The following is a 21,097-nucleotide window of genomic DNA, read 5'->3' as shown; positions in this document are numbered from 1 at the left end:
TTTTCATCGAATCGTTTCACTAGCAGAGTGATTTTGTACGGGGAATAGTACCACAGGTGCTGATTTCACAAAACTCTCAAGTTCTTGGATTCTTAGTAGCGTGGAGGAACAGAGGGATCTTGGGGTCCATGTCTATAAATCCCTCTAAGTTGCCCTGCAGGTTTTTATGGCTGCTAAGGCATATGGTGTGTTGATCTTTATTAATCAGGAGACTGAGTTCACAAGCCACGAGCTAATGTTGCAGCTCTGTCAAACCCTGGTTAGACTCCAGTTGGAATATTGTGTTCCGTTCTGGATGCCTCATGATAGGAAGGATGTGGAAGCTCAAGAGCAAGTGCAGATGACACTTACCAGGATGCTACCTGGACTAGAGGCATGTCTTATGAAGGTAGATTGAGCAAGTTAGGGACTTTTATTGGAGCAAAGGAGGATGCGAGATGAATTGATATAGGTGTACAAAGTGATGTGATATAGTTATAGTGGATAGCCAGAGACTTTTCCCAGCACAGAAATGGCTAATACAACGGGATAAAATTTTAAGGTGATTGGAGGAAAGTAAAGCGGGATGTCAAAAATAGATGTTTTACACAGTGTTAGGTGTGCAGAACTGCATTAGTGGTAGATGCAGATACATAAGTGGCAGTTAAGAAACTCTTAGATAGGCACATGAATGATAGAATATAGAAGGCTATGTAGGAAGGAAGGATTATATTGATCTTAGAGTAGGTGAAAGTGTTGGCACAAAATCATGGGCTGAAGGACCTGTACTGTGTTGTAATGTTCTATGTTCTAAATTGTGTGACAGCGTAAGGCAACTGTAATTCCTCTGCTAGGCTACATCTACGGCATTGAAGCTCTAATTATGCTGGTTAGCAACACTGGGCAAGCCATGGCATTAGCATTCCCAAATCCACACTCTCAAAACAAGCATCCTATTCCGAGAACAGAAATCGGAAGAGCTAAATCTGGTTTATTATTGTCACATGTACCGATATACAGTGGAAAAGCTTTGTGTGCCTTCCATACAGATTATTTCCTTTCATCGGTGCATTGAGGTAGTACAACAGAAAATCAATGACAAAATGCAAAACATAGTGTTACGGTTATGGCGAGTGTACAGTGCAGGCAGGCAGTAAGGTGTGATGTCATGACAAGGAGGATTGTGAGCTTAATAGTCAATCATGATACAAGATGGATGCCAGGGTAGTGTAGCATTTAGCACAATGCTATTACAGCTCAAGGTATTCGGAGTTCAGAGTTCAATTCCAACGTTGTTCTGTAAGGAGTCTCTCTACGTCCTCTGTGGAATGTGTGGATTTTCCGTGTGCTCTGATTTCCTCCCACAGTCCAAAGACGCACAGAGAAGGTTAATTGGTCATTGTAAATTGTCCCGCGATTAGGTTAGGGTTAATCAGGGCACTGCTGGGGTTGATGGGGCAGCATGGCTCGAAGGACTACAATAGAAGGTGGTATGTGCTTTCAGGCTTTTTTAGCTTCTGCCTAGGAAGAGGCAGAAGACAGAATGTCCAGATTGGGAGGGAATTTTGATTATGCTGGCTGCTTTACTGAGGCAGTGAGAAGTGTAGACTATATTCATAGAGTGGAGGCTGTTTTTTGATGATATGCTGACCTGGGCTGTGTCCACCAAGTGGGCAAAGGAAATGATCCAAACATGTGTGCCATCTCTCCTTGAAGAAATGAAATTTCCCCGGTGTTTCTCCTGTTCAATGTGGTGCTGACAATCTCAAGGTTATGCATTAGGATTGCACAGAAGCTGGTTTAAGTAGTCCAGGAAGCAGATCACCTCATAACCCAACACCTATCCTGATAGACACCCCCTTCTCCATTTCTGGAAGAGTCTGCAATTCCACATTGGTCTCATTAGCAGTCTTGGAACACAGAAAAAACAGAACCAAAGCAAATCACCTTCGATCCTGGGGATCTGCCTAAGATGGAAAAAAAGAGTAATTTTGAAATATGCATTGCAAATTGAAAATGTTGAAAGATTTATCATTAAAACAGTTGGTGTAGAACTATAAATAGAATGGTTCATTTTGTGATCTTCAATAGCCAGGACTTTTTTATGTAGATTATCATCTTGAGAAGTCAACATGATCACTTTTGAAAAAAAAATGAAAGGAAAGATTTGGATTCAGTTTTCACTTTAAGCTTTCAAAAGATCTAAGGACCCTCTTTGTGTAAAGGATTTTTTTGTGCCCCTCTGTTTCTGCATTTTTTAATTAGTGTTTATTTTTTGCAGTCACCTTTACCTGCTTCTCCAGAAAACTCTTCATTGGAAACCTACAGAGCTGGCTACTTGCCATATTTATACGGATACATTGGGCAATTGGAGATGACTTTGCAGCCAAGCATAATCCTCTTCTCACCTAATGATCACACATGCAGCTTCCAGTTCCAATCTGATTTTGTCCTCTTCTTACACAGAAGCAGTGATGCTAATTATTTTTGCAGTCGATGACACCAACTGAACACTGGCCAAGAATGAAACAGGAACAGAAGTAATTGCTAACTTTTCAACTTATTCTTCAGAGAAAAGATACATCTTTGAACACATTGGCCAGGCAAAATAATTCAGCAAGCTGAAAGAAATGAAAAAAAAGAAAGAGTTTAATCTTTGAAAATAATATTCAGAAAGCAAAATTTGTCTTTGGTGTGGAATGAAACAGAATATATTGAATTACAAGTTGTTTTTGCTTTACTTTTCTAAATTGAAATTTGGTGCCAATTTGCAATTAGACACTTCATGCAAATATTTGAAGATGAATTTACCACCTAAATTTCTTACTTTGGTTCCTGACTTTCCTCTGTCTTCATTTCTTACAGCTTCCAGTATGTTCTGAGATCTGTAACTCTTGTCTGCCCCAACTGTTTCTTTCTGTCATATCCCTAAAAACATTGAAAGAAATGCAAGCCAGATTGTTTGAGTGTTGAGCTCAGTGAAGTTAAAGAAAATTGCAACCATTTAGTCTAGAGTCGAATGACAATATCATTAAAGCTCACCTTACTCCACTGAAATTAATTTCAGGTTAAAATTTATAGTTTATGTAGACTGTAAAGTTTCCTCAACTTTGGATGTCACAGTGGTGCAACAACAGCTGCTGCCTCACAGAACCAGGGATCCAAGATCAGTCCTAACTTCTGTCCTCATGGAGTCTCCATGTTCTGAGTTAACAATGGGTGCTCCAGTTTTATTCCATGTCCCAAAGACATCCACGTTATTATGTTAATTAATCACTCCAAATTGTACCAAGTGGAAGAATCCGGAGGGAGTTGATCAGAATATGCGGAGAACAAATGTTACATTAATGTAGGGTTAGTGTAAATAGGTGGCTGATATTGGGAATAGACTCATTGAGTTAGAGGGTCTATTTTCCTCGCTCTACCCCCTATGGTTCTCTGCCTAACTATCCCTATTATTTCAGAAGTTAAAGCAATGTAACGAAAAAAAATATGTTCCACAACATTTTTTTGGGGTGGTGATGGGAACCTGGCTTAAAATAATCTGGATTCCTTTAGGCTCTTTCCATGTCTGGCAGAAGCACCCTAAAGGGGAACGTCAACTCAGACCATGAGAGGCCTGCATCGGGCATTTTCATGTCTTACAAGGCGCAGATTGGAAGTCTGTGTGGGGCCCCACTCCTCGCACAGACACTAGAGAAATGTGTGATTAAGTGCCTTGCTCAAGGACACAAAAACCCTGTCATAGCTGAGGCATGAACTAGCGACCTTGAGATCACTAAACGAACACCTTAACCACTTGGCCACGTGCCCACACCAAATCCTAAACGGTTCCCACTAACCATCATCATTAGCAAATGCTGATGCCATAGTGTGCACCAAAATCTTTCAAGTATTTGCATAATAGATTCCACGTCACATGGTGATATAAAATGAAGGCTGGGGTCAGTCAGGACACTGAGACTTTTCTGCTCAGCCGAAGAGGAGAGTCAACACAGAGTGACTCACCACACTCCAGTCCCATTCAGACAGATCCTGTGGATTGATGCTTAGAACAATTCTTTGATTACATGCCTCTGCATTGGTATTAGTACTGGTTTATTAATATCATCACAAGTATAGTGAAAGGCTTGTTTGTTATTTTTTATTTTCTTTAGAGATACAGCAGGGTTAAAGGCTATTCTGTCCCAATGAACTCACACTGCCCAATTACACTCATGTGACCAATTAACCTACTAACCTACACATCTTTGGCATGTAGGAAGAAACTGGAGCACCCGGAGGAAACCCACATGGTCATGGGGAGATCGTACATACTCCTTACAGACAGTGGCAGGAATTGAGTCCCGGTCACTGGGGCTAACCTCTATGCTACGATGCTGCCCCTTGCCTTGCATACTGTTCATACCCATCAAATCATGACAAACGGAATTGAGCTAGAACAAGGTAAAACAATAACCATGCAGAATAAAGTGTGAAAGCTACTGAAAAAGTACAGTGCAGGTTAACAATAAAGTACAAGATCGTAACGAGGTAGATTGTGAGGCAAAAAGTCCATCTTATCATGCAAGGGGTCCATTCACGAGACTGATAACAATGGGATCAACACTGCCCTTAAGCTTGGTGGTATGTGCTTTCTCCTCCACCGTGGCAAGGGAGAATGTCTCAGGTGGATAGAGTCTTTGATTATGCTGGCTGATAATCAAAGCTGTGGCTTTAAACACATGTCTGCAATGATGTAGAGGGATCTTTTCCACAAAGATGATAAACATAGTTGCTGATCTGGGAGTGTTTGATATTAGCAGAAAGGAACCCAAAGAAAATGAATGGGAGACGAGGAATTTGGAGAAAGAATTTCAATCCCATGGTAGGCCTGCCATTGTTTACCCATGAGTCTGTTCAGTTCACCAGCAACCTCATGGAGATCATTTTGGAGATACCAAGGTGCCAGACATTCACGTTTGAAGCGAAGTATTTTTTTCAATGAAAGAAGCTGCCGCCTTCATAGCAAGTCAGAGTACAGTCATTATGTGGATTATCTAGGTGCAAACATAAGGGCTAAATTAATCTCTATGTGCTATATTGCAAGGGAAATCAAACTGTTAATACATAAAATGTGTTGTTCACAAACATCTATTGAAAACTGATGCTTACTTTGAGAGGTAATGTGCCAGATGGATTTTTCTTTCAAAGATATGTACAGGAAATAGAGTACAATCTATACACTTATCAAGCCATCACGCCATTACACACTGTTTACAATTCATCAAAGCCATTCATGTTTCCTCTTTAAGCTGTTTTAGAGTTTGAGAGGAAGTAGATCAGATAAATTAATTGAAGGAAGAATCTGATGGATTTTCTCTTTCCATGGACATTGGGGTATTCTGGGCAATGCCTTCAGTTTTTGCCCACCTTGTCTTGATATTGACCTATGAACCTATCTGCTGATGAAGGCCAAAGGAATAGCCAACTGCGGTGTGAATGAGGAACACACATATGCATTAGCAAAGAACAAACTACTGGAGGAACTCAATGAGTCAGGCAGCATCTGTGGAGGGAAGTGGACAGTTGATGTCCAGTCAGTGGCTATACTTCTTTAGGAGTTTGAGGAGATTTGATATGTCACCAAGGACGAGCAAATTTCTAAAGGTGTACCATGGAGAGCATTCTGACTGGTTGCATCACCACCTGATCTGAAGGCTCCAACCTGCAGGATGCTAAGAGACTGCAGATGGTTGTAGACTAAGCCAGCTCCTTCATGGGCACACCAGCATCAAGGATATTTTCAAAATGTGGTGCCTGAAGAAGGTGGCATCCATCATTAAGGAACTTCACCATCTGCAACATACCCTCTTCTTATTACTGCCATCAGGGAGGAGGTAAAAGAGCCTGAAGGCACACACTTAACATTTTAGGAACAGCTTCTTCCCCCGACCATTAGGTTTCTGAATGGTCCATGAACTCATTAAGGATGGTGGTGAATATTGGCAGCTTGAGTTGAGGTGTTTGATATTGTAGTGTTCACCAAGCTTAGCAATGAGCTTGAAGACATTTCATCACCAGTCAAGGAGACAAACTCGGTGTGCAATTGTTGGTGTTTCTCTTTGGGAGACTCACATTTATATAATCCCCCATTTGCTTGCCTTGGTCCTAGTTGGCTACCCTTTCAGGTGACATTTGAATTCTATTGTTCGCATTTCTTTGGCTCTTAGGAGTTCATAGATAGCATTTATTTCCATATCTTTGTTTCCAAAGTTATCAGAAGAGAACCATGCTTCTAAAAATTCTCATGCCTGCTTCATGTTTGCCTGTGCCAGAATCTCCGTGGTGTCCTTCTTGGTCGTCATGTACTGAGATCAGCGACAGTGGATCATCTCTCTGTACCACCAGTTTATGTTCCCATAAGAGTCGAAAGTCAATCAGGACCAAGGCAAGCGAATGGGGCAGAAGGGAGGCTGGGACTGTATATACGTGAGCACTTTCAAAGAGAAATGCCAGCAACTGCGCACTGAGGATGTCACCTGGACTGGTGATGAAATAAACATCCGAATGCTAATTGCCAAACTTGGTGAACATCACAACATCAAACTACCCCACTATTCCTAATTTGCACTATTTATTCAATTTCCTTTCTTATTGCAATTTATAGTTATATTTTATGTATTGCATTGTATTGTTGCTACAAAACACCAAATTTCACAATCAATGTCAGAGATGATACACCTGATTCTATGTGTTACTTAAGATTTTGTAAAATGTAGCATGAATGTCTGGAAGGTCAAAATGACAATCTAACTCTTTGTGAAGTCTGTTAATATCTGTAGAATGTTTGTTTATAGTAGCTGGATTATTCTTTAGTCCCAGGCACAATTAAGATGAGAATGTCTGTCAAGTTGGTTTGATGCATTCTTTAGGATTTTATTTTATTGTTTATATGTAAGCATTAATGTACTTTTGTAAGTCTAAAGGATGCAATGAGTGACCATTACAACATCTAATTAATTTACAAGGACTGTATTAATGGACACAGGATATGCTGACAAAAGACAGTCTTGTGTTGAGACAAAGAGTTTGTCTGTCTCTGTGTGTCGCTGCCTTGTGAAGATTGTGAATATATTGGGCTGCATTTCCCAGTTTCATTGGACTTCAGCCAATGGCAGGAAATCACAATCAGTACCGAGGACCCAGAATGGTTTCACAAGAGTTGGAACTGGAGTTCCCCTGATAACAGCAGCAATCGAGTGGCAACTAAGAATCCTGAGCCCCAAAATCTTTGTGGCCATCTTTATGACTTGCTATGTAGTAATTTGTGTGTTTTCCATTTTATGGTAATAAATTAGGGTTAAGTAACTTTGTTGTGCTTGTTATGCATATTACTACATCTCCACGACTCTTTACGTTCTGATTCTCATCTGGATGGTGCAATTATCTCCATGGATTCTGCCTCGCCTGCGGAGTTCCTCCAGTAGTTTGGTTTTGCTCTCCATTCCAGCATCTGCAGTTTGACCAACTTACATAATTAGGGACGAACATTCACTTGTTGATTTATGTTGACTTATGCTGGCTACAAATTGCTAAGAACCACAGAATAACATATCTGTACGGTTTGGATGAAAGACATTTGACATAATATGTTTGTATTGCTCTGAACACAGCAATTGAAACCCAAGTTTCCAGCTACCATTCTCTCTTGAGCCTCATATTTTCCCCTGACCACATTTGTTGAAGGATTGCAATGGTGACATTGTTATAGAGAGTAATATGTAGGGCCACCACCTCCCTGGTGGGGATACAGGTCATCCCACCCGTTGATCTAGGAGACTGCTGATATAAGGTGATGTGTGACTTCTTCAGAGTCTCTGTCCCACACTTTCCAATTTTCAGCCTCGAGTCTTTATGGCAACCACTTGATCCCTCGGCAAAGCTACAAGCAGCACCATGCAAGGTCTTGACAGCAGTACCCAAGGAAGTGGGGTGGGAGGGGGGTGGTGTCACACAATCCATTTCCTCTTTCCCTATTTGTAATTTGGATAACACATAGATCTGGTTTAAGTAATGGTCACTGGTGAAGGGTCTCAATGGGTAACATCCACCATCCCTTTGCTGAGTTCTTCCAGCAGTTTAACTTTTGCTCTAGATTCCATACACTCCCTAGTGTATCTATGCAGCTAAAATTCAGTTAACTGGGCGAATGCTCTTTAAAATGCATCTTTCATTGTCTTTGTAAAGAGAATAGAGTGCCGCTATGTCTTAGGACAGGGAACATAGAATAATACAACACTGGAACAGGCCCTATGCCTCACAGTGTTGTGCTGAACTAATTAAATGGCCAGCTAATCCCTTCTGCCCACACAATGTCCATCTCAGAAACAGAATCAGAATCAGAATCAGGTTAATTATCACCGGCATGTGACGTGAAATTTGTTAACTTAGCAGCAGCAGTTCAATGCAATACATAATCCAGCACATAGAGTAATAATAATAATGCATAATAATAAACAAGTAAATCAATTACATATATTGAATAGATTATTAAAAAATGTGCAAAAACAGAAATACTGTATATTTATTCTCTACATGCTCATGTGTCTATCTATGTGGCTCTTGAATGACTCTATTGTACTTGCCTCCATCACCACTCCAGGCAGCATATTCCAGGAAACACTTGCCCCGCACATCTCCTTTGAACTTACTTCTTTCACCTGTAAAGTGTGCCCTCGTGGAGAAAGATATTAGGGGTCTACTCCATTTATATCTCTCACATTCTTGTAACATTCTATCAGACACCCCCATCTCAGCCTCTGCCACTTCAAAGAAATCAACCCATGTTTGCCCCTGCTATCCATATGAAACACCATGGTTTTCTCGGCTGCGTAAGTCTGGGGAAGGCAATCTCCGGCCCCGCCAGACGTGTGAGATTGCGGCGCGAGCCCACCGCAAACCCCCGTTTGTGTGGATGCTGAGTAATTCGTTACCCTGTTGCAAATGAGCACCACAAAATAACAGACAGCACACTGCATACAGTTAAAAGATTCAGCTTTATAATTCTTAATTTGACTAAAGGGTTAGTAAAGAAAAGAACAACAGAAGATGAGGGCCCATTTTAATGAGACAGTCTAATGTGCACAAGTTGGAGCTCACAGTTTCCCCAGGTCACCGATCCTCAATCGATCTCACCCTGGGCTTCACTGAATCACAGTCCTGCTCCGGCTCAAATCCTATGACCTCTTCTCTCCGGCGTCTTCCTTCTTCATCTTCTCTTGAACAAAAATACCCAAGCCCAACCTTAGTGTCCTTTGCCAGAGAAACCTCCCCTTCAATTTGACCATCCTCATTGGATGGCAGACATTTCTCCGCATCTCTTATCTTCAACAATAACCCAAACGTAAACTGAAAACAAGCCGTTGTCGTCGTGGCTATTCCTCGAGGTCAAGGATGATGGTCTTCGTTCTGAAGAAGTGGCCCACAGAGTGAAGACGCTTGTGCATTTGTTTAACGTGTACTTGATGTTGCACTCCAAGAAGCACACGATACTTCACAAATCAACCAACTGATTCCAATGGCATGGAAACCACAATGAATGGAGCTGATGGATTTGTTGCAGCCTTCATCTGCCTTCACAGCCACTGAGTTCGAAGTAACTTCGTCCGCCTGTTCCACCGTTGAGGTCTTGGTCAGATTGTTCTTTGTCAGGGACCTCACCCTCGATCTTACCGCCATGGGTGACCCTACCAGGAGCATAGCTCCAGACGGCATCGCTCTCGGGATCACAGGATCACACAAGCTTCTCCACCACGACAAGGTGACAATCCATGGAGAAGTCGGAAAGCAAGCAGCTCGCACAGAACAGCACAAAATGAAATACATACAAAATAACAGTAAACATATGAAAATAAGCAGCTCGCACAGAACAGCACAAAATGAAATCCCTAGAGCGTAACAGTAAAAAATATTAACCAGGCCAGTATAAATATAATACATGCCTTTTAATCCAGACCTCTTACACACCCTTTCCAAAGCTTCGACCTTCTTCCAATAATGGGGCAACCAGAAATTAATTCAAACCACGAGATGTGATCTAACTAGAGTTTTATAAATTTGCAACATAACTTCAAGACTCTTACTCTCAGGTCCTGGTCTAAAAAAGGCAAGGAAGCAGCATGTGTACTGTCTCCATACATTTGATATCCCAAAGAGCAACACTTCACATTTGGCTGGGTTAAACTTCACCTGCCATTTCTCTGCCCATCTGCAACTGATCAATATCCTGCTGAATACTCTGCCATTCTTCTGTGCTATCCACAGTTTCACAAATGTTTGTGTTGTCTGCAAAATTAGTAACCTAGCCATCTGCATTTTCATCGAGATTCTGTAGGTACATGGAGGTCCCAGTACTGCTTCCTGAGGAACAGACCTCCAGTTAGAATCAGTCGCATCAACCACACTTTAAGTCTTCTATGCACAAGACAATTCTGAATCCAAACTGACAAATCATGGCTAATTCACTGTGCTTTCCAGCTTGATCAGGCATAGCCCCATGCTGCTGGACTCCTAAAGTGCCATTTGTGTGACTATGAACACCATGCCAGCTCTGATTTAGAAACTTCCATGATTTATTCTTGGATCGGTACTTACAGGTTCATTGTGTACAGTATTTTCATTCTAATTCCCCTCTGAGTTGCTGCATTGTTTTCTTCATGGTAACAACTTCCAGGAGCTGGAAGATTTATCCATGGATGGATGGACCTCCATTGACAGGAATGTCAATGATTTCTCTATCTGTAGCTTGTCACAATCTCTGAAGGAACAATATTAGCCAGCATTAATCAACATCAAATTGGTGCAGATTTCATGCTTCAGAGATCACATGTATTTTGGACCTGATTTGGAGATCTGTGCAGTTGATAAGAGTACTCACAGCCCAAACAGATGCACAGTGAGTGTCCCCTGAGAAAACCTGTGCAGAGCAGATGTTCATTCCAGGCAAGAATGCAGAGTCGGGATAAACTGTGAGAAATAACAGACATGCTGGAGGCAGATAATTCCATGACACAGAAACCTATGACCATTTACCATAGGCAGTCAGGGCTAGAGGAACTGCAGCTGAGACAAGATCAGATCTTATTTAATGAGGAGCGGGATTGGTCCCTTTCTCAGACTTTCCAATGACATAAGACAGCACAGAGGCACAGTCAGTATACAGCAACCTGCCTAAATGACTATCATCCGGTGGCATTAACATCAACCATTATGAGATACTTTGAGCAGCTGGTCATGGAGCACCTTAAAGCCTTATCCAGGCTACAGTAGACCATTTCTAGTTCACTTATCACTCAAATCGATCCACTGATGTTGCAGTAGCCTTTGCCCTCCACTCTGTCCTATCCCACCTGGAAAATAGATTGTCATATGCCAGGCTGCTATTGACCACAAACAAGAGAAAATCAGCAGATGCTGGAAATCCAAGCAACACACACAAAATGCTAGAGGAACTCAGCAGGCCAGGCAGCATCTATGGAAAAAAAGTACGGTCGACATTACATCCAAAGTGGTAAGTAATTTGGCTTTAGGAAGTAATCAATATGATTCAACATTGGTTTAGCAGAAGAATCCAGAGTGGTAGTAGGTTGTTGTCTCTCTCACTGGAGACTTGTGAAGAGATCAGCATGAGTCCTTTGTTGTTCATTAATATATTAATGAATTAGTTGATAATATTGCAAACTAGTTCAGCAAATTGGCAGAAGACATGAAGATTAGAGGCATAGAGGGCAGCAACGTTGGCTACTGAGGCTTGCAAAGGGATCTGGACCAGCTGGAAAAATGTGCAGATGGAATTTAATGGAGACAAGTCTGATATGTTGCACTTTGGAAGGACAAACCAAGATAAGGCATACACAATGAAGCTTAGGGCACTGAAGCGTGCAGTAAAATAAAGGGACCTGGGAATACAGATCCATAATCCCTGAAAGTGGCATCACAGATAGATTTGGTTGTGAAGAAAACTTTTGGCACTTTGGCCTTTCACCAGAGTATTGAGTACAGGAGTTGGGATGTTATTTTTATATCATAAAATGTTGGTGAGGTTAAATTTGGAGCATTGTGTGCTCCAAAGTCATCTACTTACAGGAAAGATATCAATAAACTAGAAAGAAGTTGACACTCACCCACTGGACTTGAACAGAGCACAAGATCAGAGTGCAATCTGTACGAAACCAGCAAGATCTCTCGGGGAGATTGGGGCTTCCATCTTTCTGTACCTTCTTTCTAGAGTGGAACCAGGTACTCCATCCCAACATTTATGCGAGCTAAGAAACCCATTTATTTGTGTTTGAGCCACATCCCCCTAAACCTTTCCCATGCATGTACCTGAGCAAGTGCCTTTTAAATGCTAATGTCACATCTGCTACAAGTACTTCCTTTGACAGCTTGTTCCATATGCACACCACCCTCCATATGACGAAGTTGGCTCCTGTCCCTTTTAACCTTTTCTCTCTCATCTCAAAGCAATTCCCTCAATTTCTGCTTCCCTTTTCCTGGAAGTGCACATTCACTCTAAAATACTTGTTGCAAGCTGCTTCCTTCAGATTTTCTCATTATTTCTAATAATATTCTTCTAAATCTTTACACAGGTCTGACGATTTGCCATTCTCCAGAAGCTGATGATCATACACTTTATTTTTTTACCTGTACGGCACTGTAGCTGTTACACTTTATTCTGCTTTGTTCCACCTCAGTGCACTGCGTAAATGAACTAATCTGAATGAACAGTGCTCTGTGCAAGACAAACATTTCACTGTATCTCGATACATAAGACAAAGGCATACATGCCAGTCACCATAGAGGGATCAGAAGTGGAAAGAGTGAGCAATTGCAAGTCCCTGGGTGTCAACATCTATGAGGATTTATCCCAGGCCTGACATATCGAAGCAGTTATAAAAGAGGCTCAACACTGGCTATATTTCATCAGGAGGTGAAGGAATTTAGTATATCACCAAAGATGCTCGTAAATTTCTGCAGAAGTACCATGGAGAACACTCCAACTGGCTACACTGTCTGGTATGGGGGAGGGCACAGCACGGGAACAAAATAAGCTGCAGGAAATACGGTTGAGCACCTTTCCCAGCCCCTTACAGTGGCTTCCAAGCCTGGTGGATAGTCCCTTCTTCTGGGAGGGGCAGTAGAGCCATACTGGGGCCCCACCATGTACTACTGCATTGGCACCCTAGACTGGCGGCCTGGCTGCTTCTGGACATGTAATTGTTGCGGCAGTGCATGAGCAGCTCCACGTCCTGTCAGTACCCAGGCCAGTAGGAGCGTTCATGCTGTTTGCCCAGTGTCTCTGCAATGCCGAAATGGCCGGCCCCCAACAGGCCATGCACCGACTGCAGCACCGTGGCATGGAGCCCCCGGGGACCACCAGCTGCAAGAGACATCTGTCACCACTGGACAACTCTGCCACCGCCAGAACACTGCGCACCTCCAGCGTTCTCCAATGCGAGTATAGATCATAGAAACATAGAAAATAGGTGCAGGAGTAGGCCATTTGGCCCTTCGAGCCTGCACTGCCATTCAGTACAATCATGGCTGATCATCCAACTCAGAACCCTGTACCTGCCTTCTCTCCATACCCCCTGATCCCTTTAGCCACAAGGGCCATATCTAACTCCCTCTTAAATATAGCCAATGAACTGGTCTCAACTGTTTCCTGTGGCAGAGAATTCCACAGATTCACCACTCTCTGAGTGAAGAAGTTTTTTCCTAATCTCTGTCCTAAAAGGCTTCCCCTTTATCCTCAAACTGTGACCCCTTGTTCTGGACTTCCCCAAAATCGGGAACAATCTTCCTGCATCTAGCCTGTCCAATCCCTTTAGGATTTTATACGTTTCAATAAGATCCCCCCTCAATCTCCTAAATTCCAGAGAGTACAAGCCTAGTCGATCCAGTCTTTCATCATATGAAAGTCCTGCCATCCCAGGAATCAATCTGGTGAACCTTCTTTGTACTCCCTCTATGGCAAGGATGCCTTTCCTCAGATTAGGGGACCAAAACTGCACACAATAATCCAGGTGTGGTCTCACCAAGGCCTTGTACAACTGCAGTGGGACCTCCCTGCACCTGTACTCGAATCCTCTTGCTATGAATGCAACTCACCTATTGGTTGCGCAGATGCTGGTCCACGGTGGGGTGGTCGTTGCCGGCTGTCACCTGAAGGGCCATCACCGTCACTTGATCCTGCTTCAGCTGTGCTGCGTTGGGCCACTGCCGCTGGCCGCTGTGAAACCGGTGGTGGTTGCTGCTCCTCCTGGGAGCGCTCCCCGGAGCGGCCCTGCCAGAGAGCCACAGCTACAGCACCGAGGTAGAGCGTTGCCCCCGACGCATCCACTCAGCCTCCCGAGGCGGGACAGCAGGTCCAGGCCAACAATGCAGGATTCTCAGATATCGGCGAGCTACACCTCGTGCTCCACTGTGTTTTTCCCCAATGCGATACGCAGTCCCCTCTTCCCTCGCGTCGCCGCACAGTCGCCGGTGACCGTTGCCAGCTGGACCGCCGTCATCGCCCACCCAAGCGGGGATGGCTAGTCCGTGTTGGGGAGAACACCGGGACGGATGAGGGTGATGGTTGACCCCGTGTCCACCAACGCACGGCATCTGATGCCCTCCACCACGCAGTCCACGTACAAGCTTCGCTCTTCACCCAAACGGCCCACCCGGAGAGGTGACAACGGAGGGGTTCTGCTGGAGGATTCGGCTGGCGCTGCCCGATCGGCGTTTCTCGATGGCTGCGCTGAGCTGTGGCGTGGTGCCGGTACGGGGCAGTCCCGGGCCAAATGACTTGCCTCGCCAGACCGGTAGCAGAAATCGCTTTGTGGCGCACAGGGGGAGTGGGGTGTGTGGTCGGCACAGCGCCGGTCAGACCTGTCTCATGGCCTCCTCCTCCTCAGGTTCCTCCTCTCCCTCAGTGACACAAGCCTGGGTTCGCTGTGTGCAGGGCGATGCTGGAACACCCTGAGGGACTAAAATTGCTTCCGCCCTCTCTGCCTCGTCCAACGACGATGGTGATGTCAGGCGAACATGCTGCCAAAGGTGTCAGCGCCTTTACAAAGGTGTAGGGGGCAAGCTCTTCCTGGGCTACGGGAGGTTAACTGGGAGTAGACATGCCGAGCACAGTGGCAGAGATCAGCCGCCAGTGCCCCCAGGCTTTCTTCCATACGGCGCCGTCTGCTGCACAGTTTTCCCCTTGTTGCCTCATTGCTTCCGCCAGTGGCCTCTGTTCGAAACGCCGCTTCAGCGGCACTACGAGTGCCCTGTAGTCAGGCTGCTCCGCCGGCATTCTATCGAGAAGGGCCCACAGGGCATCTCCTTCCAGTGCCAGGGTAAGGTGCACTGCTGTCTCGGAGGGGCTCCACCCATTGTGCCATGCGGCAAGTTTGATTTGCGCCAGGTAAAGCTACAGGTGGCTGACACCGTTGTATCTGGGGAGCTTCAGGGTAGACTTTGAGGCACAAATCGTCGAGGCCCTTTGGCCTTCCTCTTTGCTCCGGCGGCGCCTGCCGTGGTACACATCCTCCTATTGCTACGGCGTCTTCGGTTCTCCAGTACGGGTCGCGATGGAGGTGAGTGATGCACTCCGCTCTGTCCCCCAGGTTGGGGAGTCCTGGGGATGCTTATTCCATCAGGGTTCCCTGGGAAAGCAGGATGCTCGGTTCCCAGGTCTTCCCTCTGGGTCTCGTCTTCACGAGCCCTGCCCAGGGGTGCGGGGAAGGCATTCTGCTCGGCGACTCGTTTTATTCCCCGGGTCTTAAGGCACTCTATCCCACGCTGTTGCTCTTCAATCTCGTCATCAATCTCACATCCCACTCCTGACACCAATATGGCGGGCATTTAGTCCATAATGACAGACGAGGAAGCTCTTCAACTCAACATCCATTTTATTGTAATAGACACAAGACAGACCGGACACCATGACCTGGAGAGTGAACCCAACCAGTCTGAAACAGACAGAGGATGTGACCAGCACACACCTCGGTTACAGTTAGGGTGGCCCCCAAATATACAAATGATTAACTGTATAACCCAAGCTAACATGTAACAATGAATGAACTGGACCTTCCCACCATTATCCCATAAAAGCATTTTAACACAAGAACAATAAACAGTGCTGGTTAATAGAAATGCGGGGGTGGGCTGTCGTCCACGCCCCCCAGAATGATGTCACTATATATATATATATATTTACTGTAATTCAGTTTTTATTACGTATTGCAATGTACTGCTGCCATATAACAACAGATTTCAAATCATATGCCAGTGGTAATAAACCTCAATCTGATTCTGATGCATGTGACAACAATAAAGCAATGCCAAAACCAATAAGTTGCCTTTGCTGTGATGAAGAGCTGTTGATCTGAAGCATTAATGTCATTTTTCTCTCGCACAGATGCTGCTTGACTGTTGTATGTTACCAGCTGTTCTGATATCACCTCATAAAATAGCTTGAAATGACATTCAGAGTTAGAATCAGAATCAGGTTTAATACCACAGTCTTAGAAGATGTGAGATGTGTTTTTTTGGCAGATGTACAGTGCAAAGTTTTAAACTTGCCATAAAATTACAAAATACAGAAACAAATAGGGCAAAGGAAAAGAATAACGAGGTAGTGTTCCTGGGTTTGCAGACCATTTGGAAATCTTCAGGTGAAGGGGAAGAAGCTGTTTGTAACTTGTTGATTCTGGGGTATCAGGTACATGTTGCTCCTCCTTGAAGCCAGTAATGGTGAATGGACATTCCAGATTGCGAAGCTTCTTAGTGATGGATGCTGCCTTTTTGAGGCACTACCTTTTGGAAGATGTCCACAATTGTGGGGAGGGTTTTGCTCATGATGGAACTGCCTGAGTCTATGACTCTCTGCAGCCTCAAGCATTGGCATCTTCAAACCAGGCTGCAATGCAGCTGGTCAGAATGCTCCCCGCCGTAAACCTATAGAAGTTTGACCATAAGATCATAACAGCAGAATTAGGCCATTCAGCCCATCAAATCTACTCTTCTATTTCAACATGGCTGATGCATTTTCCTCTCAACTCGACTCCTTTGCCTTCTCCCTGTAACCTTTCATGCCTTGACTAATCAAGAGCCTATCACTTGCCACGTTAAATACATCCAATCACCTGGCCTCCACAGCCGCCTGTGGCAAAGAACTCCCAGAACCTCAAAGAACCTCTGGCTAAAGAAATTCCTCCTCATCTCCATTCCAAATGGACATCCCTCTATTCTGAGACTGTGCCCTCTGATCCTGGACTCACCTACCATAGGAAACATCCTTGCCACATTCACTCTATCTATGCCTTTCAACATTCAATAGGTTATTCTTCTAAATTTCAGTGTGTACATGCCCAGAGCCATCAAACGTTCCTCATACAATAACCCTTTCATTCCTGGAATCATTCTCGTGAACTTCCTGAATCCTCTCCAATATCAGTACATCCTTTCTTAGAGGAGGGGCCCAAAAACTGCTCACAATACTCCAATTGAGGCCTTGCAGTGCCTTATAAAGCCTCAGCATTACATCCTTGCCTTTATGTTTCTGTCCTCTCGGAATAAATGCTGACATTGCATTTGTGTTCCACACCACCAATTCAAACTACAAGATAACTTTTAGAGAATTCTGGATGAGGACTCCCAAATCCCTTTGCACCTTAGCTTTTTGCATTTTCTCCCTTTTTAGAAAATAGTCTACACTTCTATTCCTTTTACCAAAGTGCATGAACATATACTTTCTCACACTGTATTCCATCTGCCACTTCTTTGCCCATTCCGCCAATCTAATTCCTGTTTCCTCAACACTACCTGCCCTTCTATCTACCTTTGTATCATCTGCAAACTTGACCACAAAGTCATGAATTCCATTGTCCAAATCATTGGCTTATAACTTAAAGAAGAGCGGTCCCAATATAGACCCCTGTGGAACACCTCTAGTTGCCGGTAGCCAACCAGAAAAGGCTTTCTTTATTCCTAAACTTTGCCTCCTGCTGATCAGCCAATTCTCTGTCCATGCTAGTATCTTTCCTGTAATACCATCGGCTCTTAACTTGTTAAACAGCCTCCTTTTCAAAGACCTTCTTAAAATCTAAGTACAGAACATCAACTGATTCTCCTTTGTCCATCCTGCTTGTTGTTTCCTCAATGAATTCCAGCAGATTTGTCAGGCAAGATTTTCCCATGCTGACTTTACCCTATTTTACCATGTGCCTCCAAGTATGCTGAGATCTCATCCTTAACAATCAACATTTCCCCAACCACTGAGGTCAGACTAACTAGCCTAAGTTCCATTTCTTCTGCCTTGTTGAAGAGTAGAGTTTTCCAGTCCTCTATAACCATGCTGAAATCTTGTGATTCTTGAAAGATCATTGCTAATGCTTCCCGAATCTCTTCAGCTACCACTTTCAGAACCCTGGGATGTAGTCCATGTGGCCTAGGTGTCTTATCTACTTTCAGACCTTTCAGTTGCCAAAGAACCTTCTCTTTGGAAATGGTAACTTCACAGACCTCATGACCCCTGACACCTAGATCTTCTTCCATACTGCTGGAGTCTTCCATAGTGAAGACTGATACAAAATATTTTTTCTGTTCATCCACTATTTCCTCATGCCCCACAATTACCTCTCCAGTGTCATTTTCCAGCAGTCCAATAAGTATTCTTGCCTCTCTTTTACTCTTTATATATCTGGAAAAAAAAACACCTTGGTATCCTCGTTGATATGTTTGGCTTCATATATCATCTTTTCCTTCCTCATGCCATTTTTAGATGCTTTCTGTTGGTTTTAAAAAGTTTCCTAATCTTCTAACTTACCACTAATTTTTGCTCCATGATATGCTCTCTCATTGGCTTTGACTCTCCTTGTCAGCCATGGTTGTGTCATTCTGTGTTCAGAATGTTTTTTGGGATGTATCTACCCTGAGTTTCACACAGAAACTCCAGCCATTGCTGTTCTGCTGTCATCTCTCCTAGTGCCCCCTTACAATCCGCTTCGGCCAGCAACTCTCTCGTGCAGCTGTAATTCCTTTTACTTCACTGTAATACTGATACATCTGACCTTAGCTTCTCCCTCTCAGATGCAGGGTGAATTTTAACATATTATGATCACTGGCTCCTACGGGGTCCTTTATCTTAAGCTTCCTAATCAAATCTAGTTCATTACACAACACCCACATGGCTCATGGGCACATGGGCTCAACCACAAGTTGCTCTAAAAAGTCATCTTGTAGGCATTCTGCAAATTACCTTTCTCGGGGGCCAGTACCAATCTACCTGCATATTGAAATCTTCCTTGACTATCATAAAATTGCCCTTTTGACACATCTTCCCTATATCCTGTTGTAATTTGTAGCCCACATCCTGGTTACTGCTGAGATCTCCGTGTCTAACTCCCATCCGTGTCTTTCCACCCATACGGTTTCTTAACTCTACCTGTAAGGATTCTAAAGCTTTTGCTCCTATGTCACCTCTTTCTAAAGATTTGATTTAATATTTTACCGGCAGAGCTATGCCACCCCTCTGCCTATCTGCCTGTCCTTTCATTGCAATGTATATCCTTGGATGTTAAGTGTTCAATTATAATCTTCTTTCAGTCCTGACTCAGTGATGCCCACAGTGTCACACCTGCCAATCTCTAACTGCACTACAAGATCATCTACCTTATTCTGTGTACTGTGTGCATTCAAATATAACACCTTCAGTCCTGTATTTGTCATCGTTTTGAATTTTGTCCCCATATTACACTGTACTTCATCTGACTGCCTGCAATTTTGCCCTATCTCACTACACACCGCATCTGCTTGTATACCAGCTGCCCCATCCTGAACCCATCTGATTCCCATCCACCTGCTAAATTAACTGAAACCCTCCCCAATCCTGCCCACAACAATATTGGACTCCTTCAGATTCAGGTGTAACCTGCCCCTTTTGTATCAGTTGTACCTTCCCCAGAAGAAGTTCCAATGACTCAGAAACTTCAAGCCCTGTCCTCTGCACCAGTTTCTCAGCCAGGCATTCATCCGCCAAATCATCTTTTTTGCACCCTCACTGGCATGTGGCACAAGCAGCGTTCCTGACACAGCTACACTGGAGGTCCTGCTTTTCAGCTTTCTACTTAGCTCCTTAAATTCTCTCTTCAGGACCTCCTCCCTTTTCCCTTTTTGTACCTATGTCACTGATGCCAGAATGTATCAAGGCTTCTGGCTAACCACCCCCCGCAGCCCCTCCTCCCCGACCCTTTAGAATGCCATAGGCGTGATCTGAGACATCCCTGACTGGATCTGGGAGGCAACGTACTATCTGGGTTTCTGTTTTATATCCACAGAATCTCATGTCTGCTCCTCTAACTATGGGATCCTGTCCTATAGGGGTGTGCCTTATTCTTATTAACGAAAGTCACTTCCATTGTGATTGGTTAGTTTAGAAACTGCTGCTGCTTTTCCCATTGGATGGCAGCCTGGTGTCCATTTTTAACTATCCTAGGAATATAAAACAGCATGTGGAAGGAGCTTTCTCTCTTCTTCCTTTGTCTAAGGTGAGATGATTGGGAAGGTATGCTCTATATACATTTTTAACTAAGTATGCTTGTTGAATATTCAGCTTTGCATTGTCTGTAACTTGGGGAGCATGAATGTTTGGTTGAATTTTTACTGCTTGTAAATAAATTATTAATATACTTATTCAAAGTCAGCACATTTCCTATCTCACTTGCCAGACCCACAAACCTGATTGGACATTACAAGTTCTCTATTACTACTGCAGGCCTCTTCTCCCCAGTTCTGTGCTGTGTCACAGTGCCAGACTCAGCACCAGTGACCTGGTCACTGTGGCTCCCTGGTAGGTCATCCCTCCTCAACAATATCCAACAGTATCCTGCGGTTTACTTATTACTGAGGGGAACAGCCATAGGGATACTATGCACTTGCTGCCCATTTCCTTTCCCTGTCAGTCACCCAGATACCTGCTTCCTTAATTTAGGAATGACTACCTCCCTGTAGCTCCTATCTATCACTTCATTTTCCCATATGAGTTGAAGGTCATCAAGCTGCAGCTCCAGTTCCTCAACATGTTCTCTGAGGAGCTGCA

Source organism: Mobula birostris, chromosome 27, assembly GCF_030028105.1.
Source record: "Mobula birostris isolate sMobBir1 chromosome 27, sMobBir1.hap1, whole genome shotgun sequence".
NCBI classification, from domain to species: Eukaryota; Metazoa; Chordata; class Chondrichthyes; order Myliobatiformes; family Myliobatidae; genus Mobula; species Mobula birostris.
This window is presented reverse-complemented; position numbering follows the sequence as displayed.